The sequence below is a fragment of the Triturus cristatus genome, chromosome 3_2 (assembly GCF_964204655.1).
Source record: "Triturus cristatus chromosome 3_2, aTriCri1.1, whole genome shotgun sequence".
NCBI lineage: Eukaryota > Metazoa > Chordata > Amphibia > Caudata > Salamandridae > Triturus > Triturus cristatus.
The window spans coordinates 884,024,795-884,049,509 of NC_140584.1; the positions used below are offsets into that span (position 1 = coordinate 884,024,795).

A 24,715-nucleotide genomic window follows, 5' to 3' on the forward strand; every position below is an offset into this window, starting at 1 on the left:
TTTTATCGCAAATGGTAATAGCGAAATTGGCCTGTAATTAGCCGCGCAGAGAGGGTCCAGAGAAGCCTTTTTCAACAGAGGTGTTACAATAGCCAACTTCCAGCTGTCTGGGACTGATGCTGTGGTCAATGATTGACAGCAGATGGAGTGCAACGGCGGGAAAAGCTCCTCTTGAAAAGCCTTCCAGATCTTATGAGGCATTGGATCCAGCGGTGATCCTGACGATACACTGCTTGCCAGGATACCAAATTCCTCTAACGAGGGAACGGGAAAGCTGGACAACTGAGGCATACCTTCCTTGTTAGGTGCCCAATTGGAGTCCAGGTTGTTAGACGGGTCCAAAGGAGAGACTGCGGGTGTTGCAGATTGTTCAGAATTTTTGAGTCCAGTCAGAATAGTCCTGATTTTCTCCTCAAATGCAAGGGCCAGCGAGTCGCACAGTGCCTGCGAGGCCGGGATAGTAGACGCCATGCAAGGCGGGTCAGACAGAGTCTTGACCAATCTAAACAGGGTCTGAGATTTGTTAGAGGCCTTCGCCAAAGTGTCTTCCAAAAACTTGGCTTTTGCGGTTCTTAACTGGGCCTTGTATTCGTGCAAGGCTGCTTTATAAGCCGCCTTATCCTGCTCCCTGTATCCTCTCCTCCATGTACGCTCCGCCTGTTTACAGCGAAGTTTGGAGTGACCCAATTCTTCGCTGAACCAGGCATTTAGGCCCCTGGGCCTGTCTCTTACCTTACGTAAGGGGGCCAGGTCATCAAGAGATGATACAATATGCCGGCAGAGAGAAGCATAGCTCTTATCCACATTCTCCTCCACCTGAAAGGTTCCCGGTAGGAGTGTGGGTCGAATCGGTTCCCTAAGGAGACGACTCCATTGCCGATTCAACTTCCTACTGGTCGGTTTATTGGGTCTCCATGGGGCAGGCCTAAGAAGGGACAAAACAATCAAGGAATGATCGGTCCAACCCTGGGCCTCGACCTTATCTACCACAACCAAGTTTTTATCTGCAAATACCAAGTCTAGTATATGTCCCCTATCATGGGTGGGTACCTGTACCAGTTGAGCAAGTTGGATATTGCTACAGGCTTGACACAGTTCTCGGAAGGCCAAGTCATGGGGGCCAGAAGGCCAGAGGTTAAAATCACCCAGTACTAGAAAATTGGTATGCGAGTTCGAAAGGTCGTAGATCAGATCAATCAGAGATTGAAGGGCTGTCGTGGGCAGAGAGGGCGGTCTATAGCATAAAAGACCTGCTACTAAAGTACCTCCTTGAGCCACGATGGAAAAGCCCATAAGCTCAAACCCTGCTATCTTGGTAGTCACCAATTCGGTCAAGGAGATAGAATCTCTGAAGATATAGCCTACCCCACCACCCCTGCCTGAGGTGCGGGGGGTGTGTCTTATCAAGTAGCCTGGCGGGCAAGCCCAGCCCAATTCCATGCCACAGTCCTTCGTGGCCCACGTTTCAGTCACGAACAGTATATCTAGCTGTGACGATTCAATTAATAAAGCAGTCTCAGCGTGGTGCTTTATCAAGGAGCGTGCGTTCAACAAGCCGCAAGACAATGTCTTATGCGGGGTGATGATGGGCTCGGGCTCTAAGTCCTCAGTGGAAGCAGGGTATGGAGGGGCAGTAGCGCCAGAGGCGCCCGGGACGCGAACGGGCGCAAACGGGCTTACCTCTGGCGCACCTCCGGCGCATCTACGGCGCCTCCGCTGCACGCATCCGCTGCGCGTCTGCTTACACATCCTAGTTATAGTATTACGCCGAGCGGGCTTCCGGCTGCTCGAGCCTCTAACCCCAACCAATATGGCGCCTGAGAATCTCCCAGAGCGTCACTACCTACCCAAGATGGCGGACGAATCACCAGGACCAGGGACCCCACTAACTCAGTCTCGCAAACGCGGCTTGTGGGGGCACAATTTAAATGCAGGTAAGCCTATCTAATCCCCAGGTGACAGCAGTAACAGCGCTCAGAAAGGGAGATAGTGCGCTTGTGCACAGCCCGACTTTTCTTGGCACCCACGTAGCCAACAAACAGCTGGTCATCCACCCGGAACTGCTGTGTGCGGGTGAGGTAGAATGAAAGCGCACGTTTTGGGTCTAGACGGTGGAGCCTCTCTTCCTCTCTTGAAGGATGCGGAGGCGGAAAGAAAGTGGGCAAAGTAACAATTTGCCCGAGATGAAAGGCAGTGACTACTTTCCGTAGAAAGGAGGGACGTGGTCGAAGGACAACCTTGTCCGGATGAATCGCCAGGAAAGGAGGTTTACATGAAAGAGCCTGAAGCTCACTCACACGCCTAGCGGAGGTGATGGCCACCAGGAAGGCCGTTTTTAAAGTTAGTAACCTCAAAGGACAGTTATGAAGAGGCTCAAAGGGAGCGCACATTAAGTATGTGAGAACCAGGTTCACGTCCCACTGAGGCATCACAAAAGGAATAGGAGGGAAAAGGTGAGTAATGCCTTTGAGAAATCTATTGACATCAGGGGACTTGAAAAGAGAGGGCTGATCAGGCAGCCTGAGAAAGGCTGAAAGAGCAGAAAGGTAGCCCTCGATAGTGCCCAGAGCAGAGCCCAGCTGGGCCAAAGAGAGAAGGAACAATAGGACCTCAGAAAGAGGGGCAGAAAGGGGATCTACAGCTTTCGCCGTGCACCATGCCACAAATGTTTTCCACCGGCAGGCATATACAGTTTTGGTCGAGGGACGCCTGGCTGCCTGAATCACATTACAGATTTCAGGAGGCAAGTCAAATGGAATCAACTGTCGCCGCTCAATCTCCACGCAAGGAGGTGGAGGCTGGACAGGTACAGGTGGAGGACCGTCCCCTGGTGCTGCGACAGGAGATCCTCCCGAAGAGGCAGTCGGATTGGGTGATCCACGCTCATACTGAGTAGCTCGGGATACCAAACTCTTCGAGCCCAGTCCGGTGCCACAAGAATGACTTGGGCCCGGTTGCGTCTGACCTTCTTCAGCACTCTGCTTAGAAGTGGTATAGGCGGAAAGGAGTACAATAGACCGCAACTCCACTCGCGACGAAAAGCGTCTCCGAGCGAGTGCCGCCTTGGAAACTCCAACGCTCAAAACTGCTGACATTGCGGGTTCTCTGGCGAATAGATCTAAGGAATATGCTACTTACCAGTATGCATCTGTTCTTGGCATGTAGAGCTGCAGAGTCACACACTGAGGATAAGATCGCCATCTGGTGTTGGGCTCGGATGATTGCAGGTTGTTGTTGTCTTCGGAAGAAGCCTTTGGTCACGAGGTTGGTGACTCCTCCCCTGGACAACAGTGCGCATGGGCATCCACTCCATCGGCAGATTGTTTTTCGCCATGATGGGAAAAGATGGAGTATATAGAAAAGAAAGAAAGGATGTCCATGTGTAATGTCTAAGTAAGACGGATGCTGGAACAGATACAGGTCCCGGGGAGGCGGGCGGGCGTGTGTGACTCTGCAGCTCTACATGCCAAGAACAGATGCATACTGGTAAGTAGCATATTCCGTTCGAGGCATATGAGCTGCAGATCACACACTGAGGATAGATTATACAGCAGTGCTCCCCTTAGCGGTGGTCGCCTGTATCCGTTGCAGCAGCTTGAAATAAAGTTTTTAGGACAGCCTGGCCCACGGAGGCCTGTTGTTTGGCCTGCACGTCAACACAATAGTGTTTAGTGAAGGTATGCGTGGTAGACCATGTGGCTGCCTTGCAAATGTCTTCTAAGGGAATATTGCCTAAGAAGGCCATAGAAGCCCCTATTTTACGCGTGGAGTGCGCCCTAGGGGGAACTGTAAGTGTACGTTTAGCCTTGAGGTAGCATATTTGGATGCATTTAACTATCCACCGGGCTATTCCTGATTTGGAGATCGGGTTGCCTTTGTGTGGTGGCGCGAAAGCAACAAAGAGTTGTTTTGTCTTTCGAAAAGGTTTTGTCCTGTCGATGTAATAAAGCAAGGCTCTTTTAACATCTAAGGTATGTAGGGCCCTTTCAGCTACCGAGTCTGGATTTGGGAAGAAGACCGGTAGTTCTACTGATTGGTTAAGGTGGAAAGGGGAAATCACTTTTGGAAGAAATTTAGGGTTTGTCCTAAGAACCACTTTGTTACGGTGTAGTTGTAAGAAAGGTTCCTCGAGTGTAAGGGCTTGTATTTCACTTACTCTGCGGAGGGAAGTGATTGCGATAAGGAAGGCTACCTTCCATGTTAGGAATTGCAATTCACATTTGTGCATAGGTTCAAATGGGGGACCCATGAGTCTTGTTAGAACCACATTGAGATTCCACACTGGTGCAGGTGGCAATCTTGGGGGAAGAATTCTTTTGAGACCTTCCATAAACGCTTTGATGGCTGGTACCTTAAAAAGGGACAGGTGTTGCCTGTTTTGCAAGTAGGCTGCCAAGGCTGCTAGGTGTAAACGTATAGAGGAATACGCTAGATTGCATCTTTGCAAGTGTAGTAGATAGCAAATGATGTTTTGGATGGAAGCATCCAATGGATGTATGTCATTATTAGCGCAGTAGATGGCAAATCGTTTCCATTTAGCGGCATAACACGCTCTAGTAGTAGGGCGTCTGGCTTCTTTTATGATATTCATACAGTCTGGAGGGAGATTGAGGTAACCGAACTCTAGGATCTCAGGAGCCAGATCGCTAGGTTCAGTGTTTGAGGATCTGGGTGTCTGATTTCTCCATGGTTCTGGGTTAATAGATCCGGGGAGAGGCGTAGCTTTTGATGTGGAACTAAAGATAGTTCCAGAAGTGTGGTGAACCACGGTTGACGTGCCCAAGTGGGAGCCACTAGTATTAGTGTTAGTGACTGTTGTTTCAGTTTGCGTACCACAAATGGAACTAGTGGGAGAGGCGGAAAGGCGTACGCAAATCTGCCTGACCAGTTCATCCATAGGGCATTGCCCTTCGACTGTGGGTGTGGAAACCTGGCGGCGAAGGTTGGGCATTTTGTGTTTTCGGGAGTGGCGAACAGGTCTATGTCTGGTTGTCCCCACTTTTGGAAGAAGGGGAGTAGAACCTTGGGGTGTAGTTCCCATTCGTGGATCTGTTGTGTGTGGCGACTTAGGAGGTCGGCCACTTGATTGTGGATCCCTGGGAGATGTTCTGCTAACAGGTAGATGTTCTGGGGAATTGCCCATCTCCAGATTTGCTGTGCCAGTTGGGACAGTTGGAGAGAGTGTGTCCCTCCCTGTTTCTGTATATAATACATTGTCGTCATGTTGTCTGTGCGTATGAGGACAGTTTTGTTCTTTAGGTGAATTTGAAAGGATTTTAGTGCTAGGAACACTGCTAAGAGTTCCAGGTGGTTGATGTGGAGCAGTTTTTGTTGGCTGGTCCATCTGCCCTGAGTGGTATGGTGAAGGAGGTGGGCTCCCCACCCCGTGAGAGATGCGTCTGTAGTTAGCACAACTTGTGGAAGAGGCTCTAAGAACGGTCTCCCTTTGGACAGGTTGATGGTGTTCCACCATTTCAGTGATCGAAGTGAGCGACTGTCCACCAACACCAGATCGGTAAGTTGTCCGTGAGCTTGGTTCCACTGTTGTGCTAAGCATTCCTGTAAGGGACGCATTTGAAGTCGTGCGTGTGGGACTATGGAGATGCATGACGCCATCATGCCTAGGAGCTGCATGAACACTCTTGCTGGAAGAGATGGATGAGTTTGAAATTGAGAGATGAGATTTTGTATACTGGCTATCCTGGCTGTGCTGGGATAGGCAATGGCTTTGGATGTATCTATGGTTGCTCCTAGATACTGATGTAAGTGGGAAGGTTGTAGGTGGGATTTGGGGTAGTTGATAGTGAATCCCAAATCGTGGAGAGTTTGAATCGTGCGAGGAGTGTGGAGAACGCATTTTTGGTATGTATTGGCTTTTATGAGCCAATCGTCCAGATAGGGGAAGACATGGATCTGTTGTCTTCTGAGATGCGCTGCCACGACTGCTAGGCACTTGGTGAACACTCTGGGTGCTGTTGTTACTCCGAATGGGAGAACTGTAAATTGATAGTGTTGCCCATCTACCACAAATCGTAGATATTTTCTGTGAGCGGGATGCATAGGGATGTGAAAGTATGCGTCCTTGAGGTCCAATGTGGCGAGGAAGTCTCCCTGTTGTAAAAGTGGGAGGACTTGTTGGAGAGTGGTCATGTGAAAATGATCCGAATGTATATACTGGTTTAGTAGTCTGAGATCCAGTATGGGCCTTAGTGTTTTGTCCTTTTTGGGAATGAGGAAGTATAGAGAATATACCCCTTTTCCCTGATGTTGAAGGGGGACTGGTTCTATCGCATGTTTTTGTAACAGGGATTGAACTTCTTGTTTGAGGAGAGAGAGATGATGCGAGGACATTGGACGTTGTTTGGGCGGTATGTTTGGGGGGGATTGTATGAGTTCGAGGCAGTAGCCAGACTGGATAATTTGTCTTACCCACCTGTCTGTGGTGATGGAAGTCCAGACAGGCAGGAATTGTTGGAGTCGCCCCCCGACCGGAGTGGAATGGTCTGGGGGGAGTGGTGGCAAGTCACTGTTTGGTGGCTGGTGAGGTGCGGGTGTTGTTGTTGTTGCCCCGCCCTCGACCTTTGTTATTGTTTCCCCTATAACCTCCCCGGAAATAACCTCTGTTAGGGGATGTTTGTCCAGAATTTTTAAAGGTGGACGTGGTCTCAGTTGATGTGTTTTTGGAGCCTCCTCTATAAAAGGAGCGACGAAAGGAACCCCGGTTTTGATGAGACTGCAGTGCTCCCATAGACTTGGCAGTTTCATTATCCTTTTTCATTTTTTCTAATGCAGTATCCACTGCAGGGCCAAATAGCTGCTCTTGGTTGAAAGGTTGAGCTAGAATTGCGGTTTGAACCTCCGGTTTAAAACCGGAAATACGGAGCCAGGCATGTCGTCTGAGTAAGACGCTAGTATTGACCGCTCTAGAAGCAGTGTCTGCTGCATCTAAGGCGCATTTAATGGAGGCATTAGATATTAATTTGCCTTCTTGGATGAGGTCAGAGGCCTGGGACTTAAAAGGTTCAGGCAGATGTTGCATAAGGTCCTCAAGTTGGTCATAATGCGCTCTATCATACCTGGCTAACAGGGCCTGGGTATTCGCAATACGCCAATGGTTACCCGCCTGCGCGGCGACCCGTTTGCCCGAGGCTTCTAAAAGCTTAGACTCTTTGTCTGGGGGAGGCGTTTCTCCAGTTGTCTGTGAGTTAGCGCGCTTCCTGGCATTTGATACGACTAGGGAGTCTAAAGGGAGCTGGGCCTTAATGTATGCAGGGTCTTGCGGGGCTGGTCGGTACTTTTTTTCGATGCGTGGGTTGAGAACCCTAGCTCGAACAGGGTCCTTAAAGACTTCAGTAGCATGCTTTATAACCCCTTTGATCATGGGCAGTATGTGAACAGTCTTTTGTGACTGCTCAAAGGTATCAAGGAGAAAGTCCTCTTCAAGGGCGTCTGTGTGCATTGTAACGCCGTGGAATGTTGCTGCCCTATTTATAAGTTGGCCGAACCCTAGGTGGTCATCAGGAGGGGAGGGCTTGGAGGGGTAGGTAGTGGGGTCAGGCATGTCAGGTATAGGATAAGACCAGTCATCCATGGGTGCTGGGTCTGGGAACGTAAAAGGGTCGTTTGGATCAACAGGATCATTAAATAAATCAGGGTCCGCCCCTCCCCCTAAGTCATCATTATCATCCTGTGGAGGAGGTGAATGATAGGGAGATGGTAAAGGTAAAGGAGAATCAGGAGGAGGAGGGGGGGACGGGTTAGGAGGTAAAACAGGAGAGGAAGGACGAAGTGGTGAAGTAGCACAGTCCTTTTTCCGTATGGGAGCTGGGGGAGGTGTAGTGTCCAGCTTCCGCTTTTTATATGGGATGGCAGTCACATGTCCCGTGTTAGGATTGATGTAGATCCGCTTCTGAGTAGGATCTGGTCGAAAAAGTTCATCTGGCTCCGAAGGTGGTGTCTGTGACGTCCGCTTCGGGTCTTTATGAGCTTTTTTCGGCGGGGACGCAGTTTTCGGCGTCGACTGAGTTTTCGGTGCCGACTGAGTTTTCGGTGCCGACTGAGTTTTCGGTGCCGACTGAGTTTTCGGTGCCGACTGAGTTTTCGGTGCCGACTGAGTTTTCGGTGCCGACTGAGTTTTCGGTGCCGACTGAGTTTTCGGTGCCGACTGAGTTTTCGGTGCCGACTGAGTTTTCGGTGCCGACTGAGTTTTCGGTGCCGACTGAGTTTTCGGTGCCGACTGAGTTTTCGGTGCCGACTGAGTTTTCGGTGCCGACTGAGTTTTCGGTGCCGACTGAGTTTTCGGTGCCGACTGAGGTTTCGGTGCCGACTGAGGTTTCGGTGCCGATGGACTTTCAGGCATCGATGTTGAAGAACGTCTCGGTGCCGGTGGAGACTTCGGTGCCGAGGAACGTTTCTGTGCCGAAGGAGATTTCGGTCTTGGAGCCTGTTTCGGTGCCGACAGTGGGTGTTTGGGTGCCGAGGGTGTTAAAGGCACAATCAGGTGAGGTTTGCTCGAGCCCGAGCCACCCACAGGCTTAGATGTCTTCGGAGCCGGGCCCGAGGGCGGGGCTTCTGAAGAGGATTTCCGGTCGCGACTGGGCCCAGCTGGCGGAGTCTTGACCAATGCTTTTTTGGATGGGGCAGGGGCAGGGGGGGTGGTACTCACACGCTGCCCTGGAGTGATGAGGTCATCGGAATCGTCGGCCTCGGACACGATCTCGAGATCTTCGGTGTCGTCTTCGGGAACATCTTGAGCAAAGATGTCCTCCGGTTCTGGAGCTGGTTTGGCCATAATATGGCGTCGAGCTCTTCGGTCCCGGAGGGTCTTCTTCGAATGGAAAGCGGAACAAGCTGGACAGGTGGACTCGTTGTGTTCCGGCGACAGGCAGAGGTTGCAAACCTCGTGGTGGTCACTGTGGGGGAACTTCGCTCCACACTGGGGGCATTTTTTGAAGGGTGTCCTGTCCATCAGCCGCTTCCGGAACCGGTCCGAGTTGATGTCGACGTCGATGGAATGAAGATTAAAGAGTTAAATCGATTGCTGGAAGTTTTCTGCTGGAGCGGAAAAAAGTTCATCCGAACCCAATGGCGGAAAAAAACAATCTGCCGATGGAGTGGATGCCCATGCGCACTGTTGTCCAGGGGAGGAGTCACCAACCTCGTGACCAAAGGCTTCTTCCGAAGACAACAACAACCTGCAATCATCCGAGCCCAACACCAGATGGCGATCTTATCCTCAGTGTGTGATCTGCAGCTCATATGCCTCGAACCCAAGTTTCTCCCCACTGCTGAAAGAGACCTTGCGCCACGTCCGAGAGAAGATGCCATTCGTGATCCAACATGCACCTGCGGCTGAGAACGTTCGCCCTGGCGTTCAGAGAACCTGCCAAGTGTTGAACCACCAAGGAAATGCCTTGACGTTCCACCCATGTCCAGAGACGCAGAGCCTCCTGACATAGGGTCCACGACCCCACCCCGCCTTGCTTGTTGCAGTACCACATGGCGGTATTGTCCGGGAACACTTGCACTACTCTCCCCTTGATAGAGGGAAGGAATGCTTTCAGTGCAAGTAGGATCGCCCTGAGCTCCAAAAGGTTGATATGAAGCTTGGAAACCGCCAGATACCAGAGGCCTCTGATCTCCGCCTCTCCCATGTGGCTGCCCCATCCCAGGAGGGACGCATACATCACTACTGTGTGCTCCGGTTGGGGAAGAGAGAGGGATCTACCGCTGACCCAACGCTGGTCCGTGAGCGACCACTGCAAGTCCAGTGCAGTGCCCTCCAAGATCTGGACGTAGTCGGACAGGTTTCCCTGATGCTGCGTCCATTGGAACTTCAGGTCCTACTGCAGAGCCCGCATATGCCACCTGGCATGACTGATCAGCAGGATGCAGGAGGCCATGAGGTCCAGCAGTCTCAGGGTCTTCCTGACCAGAACCAAGGAGAAGGGCTGAAAGATCGGAATCATAGCCCGTATGTCCCAGACTCACTGTTCGGGAGGATAAACCTGAAATTGCACCGTATCCAGAACCGATCCGATGAAAAGGAGCTTCTGAGAGTGAATCAAATGCGACTTCGGCACGTTGATGGAAAACCCCAGTGAATGCAGGAGGTCGGCCGTAGTCTGGAGGTGGGAGACAACTGCCTGGGGCGAGCCCGCCTTCAACAGTCAGTCGTCGAGATAGGGGAAGACTGAAACCCTTGATCTGCGCAGATGAGCTGCAACCACCGCCATCACTTTCGTGAACACCCAAGCGGCGCTGGTAAGGCCGAAAGGGAGCACGGTGAACTGAAAGTGCTTGTGGCCTGCCGTGAACCGCAGGTAACGCCGGTGGACCGGCAGGACGGGGATATGAAAATAAGCATCCTGCAAGTCCAACGCTACCATCCAGTCTTGTGGGTCTAGGGCAGACAAGACCTGAGCAAGTGTGAGCATCTTGAACTTCTCCTTCCGGAGGAAGCGATTGATGTTCCGGAGGTCTAAGATAGGACGCGGGCCCTTGTCCACCTTTGGAATCAAGAAGTAGTGGAAATAACAACCACGATCTACTTCTGACGTCTGAACGCGCTCGATGGCCTCCTTGGCCAAGAGGGCTGCAACTTTCTGCTGGAGAAGTGCCAAGTGATCCCCCGACATGCGGTGGTACTGAGGCGGCATGGCTGGAGGGGTAGTCTCGAAGGGGAGGGAGTAGCCCCGGACTATCTGCAGAACCCACCTGTCCGAAGTGATGGTGCGCCAGTGTGGGAGGTGATGGCGAATCCTGCCACCCACTGGCATCTGGTGGGCCTGAAACACCGGATTAGGAAGGTTTTGAGGCAGAGGCGGCGGTGGACTGACCCGCCTGCTGGCCCTGTGACCCACCTCGGCAGGCACCCCAACCCCAGCTGCGCAGGCCGGCGGCTCTGAAAGGAATGCGCTTGGGCGCCTCGACCCTGACCTCGAAAGGTGCGAAAAGCAGACCCCAAGGGAGCGCGCGTGGTGGCAAGACCCAAGGACTGGGCCGTAGCCCAGGTGTCCTTAAAGCGCTCCAAAGTGCTATCCGCCTTGTCACCAAAGAGGCGTGTGCCTTCAAAGGACATGTCCAACAAAGTGTTCATGACATCCCCTGAAAAGCCAGTAGTTCTGAGCCAGGCGTAACGGCGTAGCGCCACAGTTCTGGAAATTGCCCTGCCGAGGGAGTGGGCTGTGTCAAGACTACAACAGATAGTGAATTTCGCAGCATCTCTCCCTTCGGTAATGGCTTGGGAGAGCACCGCCCGAGCCTCCACTGGAAACTGGGGCAGCACCTGTGTGACTGCGTCCCACACAGAGTGGGACTAATGGTCCAACAGACACGCAGTATTCACCACCCGCAACCCAGAACCGTCAGAGTTGAAAATCTTTTTCCCAACTGCTCCAGTTTTTTAGATTCCTTGCCCGGAGGTGCGGAAGGGAACGCACTCGGAGAGGCAGAGGCCTGGACAACCAGACTCTCGGGCGTTGGGTGTAGCGTGAGAAAATTGGAGTCGCCCAGGGCCGGGCGATGACGTTGCGCCACACTCTTATCCACAGGAACCCCTCTGTTAGGCTTGGTCCAGGTGCTTAACAGAATGTCTGTAAGCTTGTCATTAAAGGGCAGAAGCGGCTCCGCAGAAGTCGTCGCTGGCTGCAGCACCTCGGTCAGGAGATTGGTCCTCATAGGTACAGCTGGGAGCTCAAGGTTAAGAGCCTCAGCTGCCCTGCGAAACACCACAGAAAAAGTCCCAACCTCTTCCGTAGCTACGGAAGCAGGGGACAGTGCATCAGGGTGCGGAGAGAAATCCAGATCGCCTGGACATTACATATCACCTTCCCACTTCGGTTCATCCTCGCATTGAGCTGCAAGAGGGTCATCGGACCCCTCCCAGTAGTCCCCTTCGTCCACCGGCTGTGTAAGAGGCCGGTAAGGACAAGGGGCCTGGGGAAAGAGAATAACCTCACCACCTGGATTTGGAATCTGAGGATAATAGACCAATCCAGGGTCAAAGTAGTCGGCCCCGTTGGCAACGGCATCGGCCCAGACGCCGGAGGCAGCATCAGGCCCGGCGCGACAGGGTATCTTGCCAGCGTAGCCGGGGCCAAAGATGGCGGCACGGGTGCAGAACCACACCACAGGTCCACGGGGTCCGAAGGGGCTCCGGAGGGATCCGATGTGGGAAACAAACGGCGCATGGCCAACAGGAATACCTGTATTTCTTCCGTAGTCGCTTTCGGACCTGGGAAAGGCGGGTAGGCCGCAAGCAACAACGGAGGCTCCACCGGAGCCGCGGGGGAGTGACCACCCACCCCGTCCACCGCGAAGGGTGAAGGGTAGACGAATAGCAACGTTGCTTCTTCGACTTCTTATGGCGTCTTGACTTACTGTCCCCAATTCCGACGAATGATGGTGTTGGCCCCACGACCTGTCCCTTTACCTCCCACGGGAGCGGGACCTTGAGCAGTGCGGAGCCGATTGCGGGCCTCCAACAATTTTCGGGAACGCTCCCGCAAAGCCTTCGGCACCATGGCCGACAATAAGCGTGACCCAAACAGAAGAGACACACGTTATGCGGGTCCGCCAACGACATAGTCCGACGGCAGCCCCTACAGGACTTAAACCCGGGCATCCCTACTGCACCAAGACTCGAGTACTCGACAAACCAAGAGAAACAAGTCTCAAAAACCAAGTTAAAAGATTAACTACGAGTACCACTCGCTCTAGGATCTGCGCTTGCTGGCGCGGAAAAAGAAACAACTGACGTTAGCGCGCGTGGGCGCGTCTAAGTAGCTCCGACGACATCATCTCAGCGACTAAGATATCAGCGACGTACGTGGAGCCGCACGACGACGCCGACTGACGCGCAAGGATGCTGCTGACGAAAACTTTGCGGATCCAGTCTGACGCCTGCCGATTTTCTAAGGTAAGGAATCGATCACTAACGTCTCTCTTTCAGAGAGTGCATTGTCCCTTATGTGGCTTAGAGCAGGACACGAATAGTTGTTGTTTCGTACAAAATCGTTTGTTCCGTCAATGCAGTACATTAGCACTCTTTTGACATCCAAAGTATGTAAAGCACGTTCTGTTACAGACTATGGGTGTGGAAAGAAGACTGGCAACTCAATTGTCTGATTTAGGTGGAAGCAGAAGACCATCTTAGGGAGAAATTTGGGACTGGTTCTGAGAACTGCCCTATTATGATGAACCTGGGAGAAAGGTTTTTCCAGTGTAAGAGCATGTATCTCACTGACTCGTTTAAGGGAAGTGATAGCTACGAGAAAGCTACTTTCCGTGACAGAAATTGCAATGGGCAAGAATTAAGTGGCTTGAAAGGAGGGCCCATAAGCCTAGTAACAACGATGTTAAGGTTCCACACCGTTTGCAAGAGGCGTGCTGGGTGGAATAACCACTTTAAGACCTTCCATGAAAACATTAATGACTGGTACTCTGAAGAGTGAAGCATGTTGGCACTTTTGTAGGTAGGCAGCCGCCAGATGCAACCAAATGGCGATAATAGCCACAAGGAGTGGGAAGTCTGCGGGGCACCCATCGCTGTGGCACCCATGGTATTCTTTATTTATTTTTTCTAACATCTGGTTGATCTGAGGGCCGTAGTGATGCAGGCAGTCAAAAGACGTTCAAGAGGTTTTACTGGACCTCTGGCTTGAAACACACGGTGGCGTAATTGGATACTTTTATTTCCCCCCCAGGTCAGCCGTGTAAGCAGCATCCAACAAGTAGCAGATGTTAGCGCTGACGTACGAGTTACTTAACTTCTGTAACGATGTATCTGGTAGAGACGGTTCTAGCCGCAGATTCCTTCACGTAGAATTATCCCCAGGCGTGAGACTGGATCCGGAAACATTTTGCCACAGCATCCCTGCGCGCCGGGGTGACATCACGCGACTCCGCCCAGGCGCTGTCCGCGTACGTGACATCAGCGAGGTCACATAAGACCTGCCCCGGCGCGCCCACGTCAGTTTTCTTCGGAGAACTTTTTCGCACCACAACGCGGAACCACCAGATAAAAAATTGTGGAAGCATGGGAACAGTGTGCGAAGAGCAGAAAAATTGGAAAGAAACGGTGACTAACACCACCACCAGGGTAGTGCCAACACCGAAGAACCCAAGGGCAGGGAAAGAAGAATGAAGAAGAACAAGCAGAAACCTGCGCAGTCACCCTGCCAGCACAGAAACAACCCCCCATCCCTGTGCCCTGGAGGCAACAACAGGCGCAAAAGTCATGGCACACGTAGGAAGCTCCCGCCCCACCCTGAGCAAGTAATGGGACCAGTCCCAAGACCGACAGGGACAACAAATCTCAAAGCAACCCCAACCTAGAGGGCAACCACACACAAGGGCAAGACAAGGCCAGACGACCCTTAGTCAAAGGAAAGCAATGGAAGGAAGGGAAGGATAGAAATCAATCCCCCCAAAACCTGGAGCAGCCAGAGCAGCAGGGCACCGGAGCACTGGAACCCCATTCTCCCAAGGACCAGAGGAGGAATGAACCGCCCCCAGACGGAGTCACCCACAAGAACAAGGAAGGCACTCACAGGAGACACAGTCCCCCCACCGGGTGGCGAGTACCGAAGACCAACCCAAGGGTCCTCGCAGAATAGGGGAGGAAGGGCGGGCCGTGAAGGAATCTGCGGCTAGAACCGTCTCTACCAGATACATCGTTACCGAAGGTAAGTAACACGTACATCTGATACTCTACTAGCCGCAGATTCCTTCACGTAGAATAGATAACCTAGCAATACCCCCTGGGAAGGAGGGTCTGCGAAAGGACCCCACCAGCCAATGCAGAACAGAGGGCCCGTAGGGGACCAGATCTGTGTACCAGGTAGAACCTCGCCCCTGCCAGGCCAAGGGAACCCCCACAAGCAGGACCCCACCGACCCCAAGGGGGTGTAAGAGGGAAAGAAGGCTGAAGAGGCTCGTACACTCACAGCAGAGGAACCAAGGGCAAGGACGGAGAGGCCGAAGCACCCCACTCCCCCACAAGGCAAAATAGCTTCCGCCGAATGCCAAGACATGAAAAGCGGAAGAAAAAGAAGAAGCCTAGAGAGCTCAAGAAAACCAGGGGAAAGAGGGCAAACCCATTCCAGATGGAGAGCAGCCTGTCAGCCAGAACTGCGCCAGCAGTCAAAGCCAGAAGCAAGAAGAACAGTCCGAGGCCCCAAGAAGGCCGAGTAGGCGACACCTGGCAAGGGAGAACACAGGATCATCCCAGACCTTAGGACAGGAGTAGGGAGAGTAGGAGATGCCCGGGCCACCACTACGAGTGGCCGCGCACACGACCTCAGGAAGCAAAAGCAACCTACCTAAACGCCATGGAGAACAGGCACCCGAAGGAGACCAGAACCCTATAGCAGAGCGCAAGCCATATGACAGCTACCTCTACCCCACATGGGGTACGTTAAATCCCAAGATATGGGAACCCTCTTTGGAAGAACTTCCGCAGCAGAGAAAAAAACAAAAGAGGCACAGGGAAAAAACACCCCCGCTGAAGGCTTGACAAGCAGCCCAAGCAGAAGGCCAAATCTCAGGGCCAAGCCTGCGCAACAACTCCTGCAGAACCACACACAATCAACACAAGGGCACTCCAGCAGCCAACAATGCCAAAGTCCCAAGGAAGGACGCAAACGGCGAGAAAACACACTGCACAGAAAAGCCGACCTAAGAAGGCCCAGAATCAACCCAACTCAGAAGTCACTGAGGAGGGGACGGAGTAGGAGGGGGATAAGGCGGAGCAGGAGGACGGAGCCCTGCCAAGAGCCTTTGGATGGCGGTGTCGGCCGGGGCATGGAACAACAGGCTGCCATCAAATGGAAGGTCGATGAGTCGCTCCCGAATATTCTCAGGGAATACTCCGTCCCGAAGCCAAGCATGGCGACGGAGAGCGACTGAGGAAGCCATGGCCCGGCCCAGCACCTCCGAGATGTCCAGAGCGGAACGGAGAATAAACGCCGCAAGCTCCCGGCCATTCAATGCATGATCCCGTAAGTCCCCTAGCCAGCATACACAAGGTGTTAAGGGCCCGCAGGGCAGCGCTGGTTGAGGCAAACATGTTGCGTCCCCAAGAGTCCAGCCCGCGGCCTCTTGGGACGGCGGAGCAAACAGCGGCAGCAGGGAGAGAAAAGCAGTCCGCAAAAGGAGGCTGGCGGCTGAGGGGTGAAGGGAAAGACACACCGGGTTACGCGGCGCCGGGAGGTGCCGGTGCAGAAGATGCTGAGGCACCGAGTCCCCTGAGGCAGGACACCTCCAAGCCCCCGTCAGGGAAGAAAGGAGTGAACCTTCAAAGGGAAGTAGGATTTCCCTCCCACCAGAGCCCTGGAGGAGGACCTCCAACAGATGGTCCGCCGGAATGGGAGCCACCGGGTCACGCATGCACAGGATGCCCACAGCCGTGGACACCGCATGAGCGAAGACCGCACCCGCCTCTGTAGGGCCCCGCGGTGGAGAAATCAGCTCCTCCGTGGGCGATGGCTGCAAACTAAGGCAGCCGTCCCCGAGGCCAAGCGGGGCGGGCAAGGGATAGACCTGGAAATTAGAAGGAGCTGAAGAATGAGGGACCTGCCGCTCTTCTGACGAACACCTCTGCCCCAGGAAGGGCGGTGATCCGCCCTTCAATGCCGGTGAAAAAGACACCACACGGCGCCCAGTCTCCAGGGAGAACGACACCAATATGCATGCCTCCGGAGAAGAAGGCGCGTCCGAAGACGAATCCGCGGTACGACCCCTGCGCGGAGACGTAGAATCCGCTGCTTGAGGTAGGACGGCGGCACCAGTCGGCGTCACCGGAGAAGGGACCTCCAAGTCACTCCGCACTGGGGACCGGAGTGGAGACCGGAGTAGAGATGGAGCCGCACCGGCCCCGGGGCGGCGCCGGTGTGACGCCGACCCGACCCCCACCGAGGCAGCCACCTGCACGGGGGAACGAGACTGGCCTGGGGAGTGGCACGAAGCCCTCCGACAGCCACGGCCCAGAATGAGGCGAAGATCGCTCGGCAACCCATGCGGCGGCGCCAGGGACGATTCAACCTCTGGCGAGGCAGCCACCTGTGGGGAGGGACGAGAGGAGTCCGGAGAGGGATGAGGGGTCTGCCCTCGGCATCGACCCGGAGCGGGACGAGGAGGGACCACCGACCCCTGCGGCTCCGCACGTTCCAGCTGCTGCTGGCACCGTAGCAACGTCACCTCGGCCTTAGACAGGACCACCCTGTCAATTGACAGAGAGGGGCTCGGGGATGCGACTCTAGCACCGGCGACCTCCCGCGACGCCACAAGGATCCCCGCCGGGGTTTGCGGCGAGGCAGAGACGCCGTGGCCTGAGGGAGGTGCCTCAGAGAAGCTGCAATCCAACAGTACCACATCCTCCAAGCCTGGATCCGAACCAGTCGGCGCCGGAGACACCGGCGGCGCCGCAAAGGGCCCTGCGCAGAGCGAGGGATCCGCCGACGCACCAGGAGGGGAAGGAGGAGGAGACGCCAGCGAGGCCTGCAAAGCCGCCGCGTATGTGTCCATTTGGAATCTCGACACCCTAACACCGGGAAACGGTGAATAGGATGACACGCGGGGCTGCATCACCCGCGGAGAGTCCACGCCCCCGGGAGGCCGGAAACCAGCCCCTAGGGACAAATGGCGACACTTACCCACCGGGGAGCGACGCTCACATGACATTGGAGAAAGGAGAGGACGAAGACCACGGCCGAGTCTGAAGCCGTCCGTCGAAGCAGACCGAGGGGAGGACGTCGACCTGGAGAGACGCGCCGAGAGAAGTTTCATCCAGCGCTCCCGCCGCGACTTCGGCTTCAACTGTTGGCACTCCGTACAGTCTGTGCTGCCGTGATCCTCCCCAAACACCACATACAAATGAGGTGAGGGTCCGTTGCCGACATAAGATGCCCACAAGACATGCAAGTCTTAAAGCCCGAAGGCATTCGCCACTGTTCCACTAAAAAATGGAAGAAAAAAGGGGCCCAACAGGCCCGTAGCAAGGCTCAGATCCACGTTGCACGCGTTAAAGGAAAAAACTGACGTGGACGCGCCGGGGCGTTTATGTGACCTCGCTGATGTCACGTACGCGGATGACGCCTGGGAGTCGCGTGATTTCGCCCCGCCCCCGGCACGCAGGGATGTTGTGGCAAAAAGATTCCGGATCCAGTCTCACGCCTGGGAATAATTCTACGTGAAGGAATCTGCGGCTAGTAGTCTCTATCAGATGCACAAGTTACTTACCTTCGGTAGTGATATATCTGTAAGAAACATTAGTTAGTTATTGATTCCTTACCTTAGAATTACCCCCAGGAGTCAGACTGGATCCGGAAAGTTTTTCCGTCAGCAGTACCTCTGCGCGTCAGAAGGTGGCGTCTGTCGACTCCGCGTCAGTTGTCGTGGTCGCCGGGATCACGTCGCCGCAGCTACTTAGACGCCGCCCTCACGCGCGGTCGTCAGTTCTGTACACGACTTTTCGCGCCAGAAATGCTGAGCCATGCACGACATTGACCATTTGTGAGCAAAACTAGGGCCCTGAAAGGATGTCATTAACCCTAGAAATCAGTTCACGGAACAAGGAGGATGGGTGGGGCGGTAAGGAATCTATAACAAACGTAAGTTTCTTACAGATATATCATTACCGAAGGTAAGTAATTAGTGCATCTGAAAGAAACACGTTAGTTATAGATTCCTTACCTTATAATAGATACCCCAGCAATACCAAAGCCGGTGGTGGGTCTGCGAATCAAGAATACAGCAGAAAGTCCTGGAGAACACAACGGCCAAAGAAGCCGTCTCTCCAGACTTGGCTGTCCAGACAGTAGTGTTTGGTGAACGTGTGCAGTGATGCCCACGTGGCTGCCTGACCAATGTCATTCAGAGGCACTCCTCTTCCCAAGGCAGTAGTGGCTGCTGTCGCCCTGATGGAGTGAGCGCATAGCCCGACAGAAGGCTCCTTTTTAGCCAGAGTAACAAGCCTTAATACACAACAAGACCCATGCCACAAATTGTGTCTACCTACAGGCGTATACAGTCTCAGTGGAGGGACGCCTGGCTGTCAAGATTACATCACAGACTTCAGGAGGCAGGTTGAAAGACGTCAACTGCCGCCGCTCAATCTCCACGCAAGGAGGTTGAGACTGGACAGGTTGAGACTGGACAGGTTCGGGTGGAGAACCATCCCCTGCTACTGCGACAGAAGATCCTCCCGAAGAGGCAGTCTGATCGAAGGATCGATGGCCATGTTGAGCAGCTCGGGATAACAGACTCTTCGTGCCCAATACGGAGCCACAAGAATGACTTGGGCCCGGACGCGCCGGACGCGCCTGATCTTCTTCAGCACTCTGAGCAGAAGTGGTATAGGTGGAAAGGCGTACAACAGACCGCAACTCCACTTGTGACGAAAAGCGTCGCCGAGCGAGTGCCGCCTAGGAAATTCCAACGCGCAGAATTGCTGACATTGCGCGTTCTCTTTGGTGGCGAATAGATCTAACCAAAGCTCCCCCACTTTTGAGACCTTGCACAACCTCCGAGTGAAGACGCCATTCGTGATCCATCATATACCTGCGGCTGAGTTTGTTCGCCCTGGCATTCAGAGAACCTGCCAGGTGTTGAACCACCAAGGAAATGCCCTGATGTTCCAGCCATGTCCAGAGGCGGAGGGCCTCCTGACATAGGGACCACGACCCCACCCCGCCCTGTTTGTTGCAATACCAAATGGCGGTGGTGTTGTCCGTGAACACCTGCACTACTCTTACCCGGACAGAGGGAAGGAATGCCTTCAGTGCAAGGCGAATCGCCCGGAGCTCCAGAAGGTTGAGGTGAAGCCCGGACTCCGCCGGAGACCAGAGGCCTCTGACCTCCGCCTCTCCCACGTGGCCGCCCCATCCCAGAAGGGAGGCATCCGTCACCACAGTGTGGTCTGGTTGGGGAAGGAAAAGGGACCTGCCATGGACCCAATCCTGGTTCGTGAGCCACCACTGCAGTTGTTGAGCAGTGCCCAACGAGATCTGTACCAAATCGGACAGATTCCCCTGATGCTGCGCCCACTGGAACTTCAGGTCCCACTGCAGAGCCCGCATATGCCACCTGGCATGATCGCCCAGCAGGATTCAGGCGGCCCAGCAGCCTCAGGGTCATTCTGACCAAAACCCGGGTAGAAGCTGAAAGATCGGAATCATAGCCTGAACATCCCAGACTCGCTGTTAGGGAGGATAGAACCAAAACTGCGTAGTGTCCAGAACCGCTCTGTTGAAGAGGAGCTTCTGAGAGGGAATAATGTGCAACTTCGGCACATTGATTGAGAACCCCAGCAAATGCAGGAGGTCGGCTGTAGTCTTAAGGTGACAGACGACTGCTTGGGGTGAGCCCGCTTTCAACAGCCAGTCGTCGAGATAGGGGGAAGAATAAAACCACTGATCTGCGCAGTTGAGCTGCAACCACCGCCATCACTTTCGGGAACACCCAAGGGGCGCTGGTAAGGCCAAATGAGAGGACGCTAAACTGAAAGTGCTAGTGGCCTACCGTGAACCGTAGGTAACGCAGGTGGGCCGGCAGGGCGGGGTTGTGAAAATAAGCTTCCTGCAAGTCCAACGCTACCATCCAGTCTTGCGGGTCGAGGGCAGACAAGACCTGAGCAAGCGTCAACATCTTGAACTTCTCCTTCCGGAGGAAGCGATTGATGTCCAAGATAGGACGCGGGTCCTTGTCCTTCTTGGGAACCAGAAAGTAGTGGGAGTAACAACCACAAACTACTTCTGGGACAGGAACGCGCTCGATGGCTCCCTTGGTCGAGAGAGCCGTAACTTCCTGCTGGAGAAGAGCCAGATGATCCTCCGACATGTGGTGGTATCGCGGAGGCATGGCTGGAGGGGTAGTCTCGAAGGGGAGGGGGTAGTCTCGAAGGGGAGGGGGTAGTCTCGAAGGGGAGGGAGTAGCCCCTTCGGACTATCTGCAAAACCCACCTGTCCGAAGTGGTGGTGTACCAGTGGGGGAGGTGATGGCGAATCCTGCTGCCCACTGGCGTTTGATGGGCCTGAAATGACGGACTAGGAGGGTTTGGAGGCTGCTGCAGAGGTGGGGTTGGTGGACTGGCCCACCCTCTGGCCCCCAGAACCTCGCCGGTTGTTTCCACGTCCCCGGCCGTGCGAAGGTTGGGTAACTCGCTGCGGCCTGTGGCCCTGGGTGGGACATAGCAGAGCACCCCTTCCGTAGCCACAAAACGGGGGGGAAAGCAGACTGCGCCGGACGGGAGGAGAAGCCCAAGGACATGGATGTAGCCTGTGAGTCCTTGAAGCGCTCCAGGGCGTTGTCTGCTTTGTCGCCAAAAAGGCGACGGCCATCAAAGGGCATGTCCATCAAGGTGTTCTGGACATTTCTTGAAAAGCCAGAGGACCTCATCTAGGTGTAGCGATGAAGCGTTACCGATGTTGAAATGGTCCTGCACAGAGAGTTGGGGGTGTCCAGCCCACAACGGATTGTAAACTTTGTTGCATCTCTTCCAGCGGCAAAAGCCTGGGAGAGCACTGCCCGGGCCTCCGAAAGACACTGAGGCAGCACTTGCGCCACTGTATCCCACACTGAGTGTGAATAATGGCCCAAGAGACATGCGGTGTCTACAGACCACAGTCCTAAGCTGGCGGAAGAGAAACATTTCTTGCCAAGATGGCCCAGCTTCTTGGATTCCCTTTCCAGTGGAGAGGTAGGGAAGGCGCTTTTGGAGGTGGAGGCTTCGACCACCAACCTCTCCGGGGTGGGGTGTTGGGAAGAGTAAAGTGGGGTTGCCTGGAGCCGGGCGGTGGCGATCATCCTGTCCACAGGAGCCACTGTGTTGGGCCTGGACCACGTGCCCAAAAGGACATCGGTGAGGGCCTCATTAAACGGCAGCAGGGGCTCTGAAGAGCGCACTGCCGGTTGAAGCACCTCAGTCAGGTTATTCCTGACCGCCACCGCAGGAAGCTCGAGGTTGAGAGCCTCGGCCGCCCTACGCAACACTACTGCATATGACGCCCCCTCCTCTGTAGTACGGTAGGAGGAGACAACATGCCAAGGTCGGGTGAAGTGTCAAGACCACTGGCATCCTTCAGTTCCTCTCTCCAGTCCTGCTTAGTATCTAACTGGTCAGTTAAAGGGTCACCTGACCCCTTTCAGTTCTCCTCATCATCCTCTAGGTGCCACTGTTGTTGGAAAGGGACCTCAGGAGTGAACAGGGGCACAAAAACCCCACCCGGATTAGGGCCGGGGTCGATGCCGGCCACGGAGCCAACCTGCACCGAATGTGGTAGTGGTGCCGTAGGAAGCGGTGCCAGTGGAGGTGTAATGAGATCAACCGGCACCGATCCGGATCCAGGCCTGGATCCAAGGGGAGCCTGCAGCACCGGGGCCGGAGCAGCCGGCAGCGAAGACCTAGGCCCCTCAACCGAGTCCGCGGGGCCGAATATGCCGGCGGGGTCAGTTCGCCCAAAGATGGCATGCATCACCTCGTAGAACGTACGAAGCAGGGCGGGGGTTGCTCCGGGTCCCGGAAAGGGAGGGAAGCTCGGAGTAGACCCTTCGGGCTCCACACACGGAGCCACGGGAGTGGCACCACCCGAGTGCCTCGTCGGATCGGCCGACCGACGAGAAGTGAAAGAGCGACGATGCTTCTTCGACTTCTTCTTATGCTTTGACTTACCCGACCCAGAGTGTGAGAACTTCGATGATTTGGAAACAGAATGTTGGTGGCTCCGCGACCAGTCCATCGTCTTCCCTCTCGACCGGGACTTTGAAAGGCAGGGAGCCTACTGTCGGCGTTCAAGCAGCTTTCTGGGCTGCTCCCGCAAAGCCTACGACGCCATCGACTGACAGTCGGAGCACGACTTGGGGTCGTGGTCGCGCTCCATATGCAGACTAGGGCTTTGTAGTGTACAGATCTGGGTCTGTGTCCGCTGAAGTCTCTGTATCATAATCATCCCAGAGATCTGGACCTTCCGGGGGATAATGGAGGTCATAAGGTGTTCGTGGACTGCCTCCACCCAGAGTGTTAAGGAGCTGTGTGGTGAATGTTGTGGAGAACCCACAGACCAGAAAGGAGAAGCAATGGAAGAAGAAGAAAAGGGGAGCGACTGGAGGCGAGGGACGGGCAGGGGGCAGCGCAGAGGTGGCTCTATCGATCTTATTCTTTTTAGATGTGGGTGCCGCAGGAGGATTAAAGCCCTCCTGAAAATTCAACTTCCTCTTAGGAGGAAGGGGATCCTTCACTACTTGAGGGGGCTTCACCAGAATCAGACCAGTGTCTGGCTGGATGTGGATCTGTTTTTTGCTTGCCGTTCAAGTGTTCTTGGAGCTGCTCCAGGATTGTTCAGTCAGAATCCTCCGCAGAGACTGAGGATGCATCTGCAGATGGCCTGGATGGAGCTGAAGAGGGGCACCGACCAGACGACGCGCAAGTCGATCTCGGCTACGAGTGTTTCACCGGCTTTGGATTGGGGTGACTGCTTCAAACGTTTCGTATCGCTGTCTCTCGGCCCTGATTGACTTGGTGCATCGTGTTTCAGCTCCAAGGGCATCTGTGTCCACCCTTTTTGAGTCAGAGGGTGGCTGAACTTGCATATTCGGATCAGACGCTGAAGCGTTCGGGTGAGTCCAGCTTGGAATGACGGTGGCGACCATTGCCAAGAGGAAGGGGTGCACTGGAGACCTCAAAGATGGCATAGGAGCAAGAAGGTTATGCCTCCTTCTGGTGAGCAGAGGGAGTTACAGTATTCACTGGGACATTAGGTGAACGTCAGGCCAGAGAAGGTTTCCTATCATCCTCGGCGTCAAAACTTTGTGATGAAAAGGCTGCCTTCTCCTCGGCCGCTAGGGTGTCTGGCTGCTCAACGTCCGACTCCTCCTTCTCTTTGAAGAGGTCTGGAGTGTTGTCCTCTTGTCTTCTGTGTGCCGTCGAAGCTGAGGCAATGCGGCATGCTCTTTGATTCTGAAGGATCTTCTTGTTCCTAAAGGCGTGTCACGCCTAACAGGAGTCTTAATGGTGCTCGGGAGACCAACACAGATTACACATTTTGTGAAGATCTGACCTCGGATTCTTGGCGTTTGAAAGTGGCGTAGAATCGGAATTTAGTGCTTTCCACCACCTCGACATTCTCTAACCACAGTGATAGTATTCAAAAACATAGTCGACCAGAAGGTAACCTAACGGGACACGATGCTGGAAACCACTGCACTAGCGTGACTGTTTGGTTTTACGCACCAGAAGGGAACGGATCTGAAGGCCCAGCTAGAACACCACACGGCATCAAACCGGAGCTCACGCAAACACATCGGAACATGATGGTGGATAAAAAACAATCTAAAAATGGAGTCCAATTGCATTAGCACTGATAGGTGGAGTCCCCATGTCCGGCGACTCGAAAATATTTCTTTAGAAGAAAAACAAGTTGTTCACATCCAATACCAACACTAGATGGTGGAAGTATGCAAAGCATGCAATTTTACAGCTAGACATGCCACAAACAGTAAGGAACGGACGTCAGTGGGTAGAGGTGGTGCAGTTATAGTGGCCCAATGACACATCCGGGATGGGACTGATCTGACAGGGAACCACATGACACCAGCTGACGCAAATAGGAATTACTGTTAAAAATTCTCCTAATCCAATCTGGCAACTGGGGGTATTCATAAGGTGAGGGCTCTGCAATTAGACATCTCCATCAGAAAAGGGGATATTATGAAGAAAAGG

The 24,715-nt window shown here is 54.0% G+C and overlaps 1 protein-coding gene across 33 annotated transcripts in view; it reads right to left on the reverse strand.

Moving 5' to 3' along the window:
* NCOR1 (nuclear receptor corepressor 1) overlaps positions 1-24,715 on the reverse strand; it is a 1,832,391-nt gene that overhangs the window by 286,883 nt on the left and 1,520,793 nt on the right. The gene's annotated exons all lie outside the window — the stretch shown is intronic.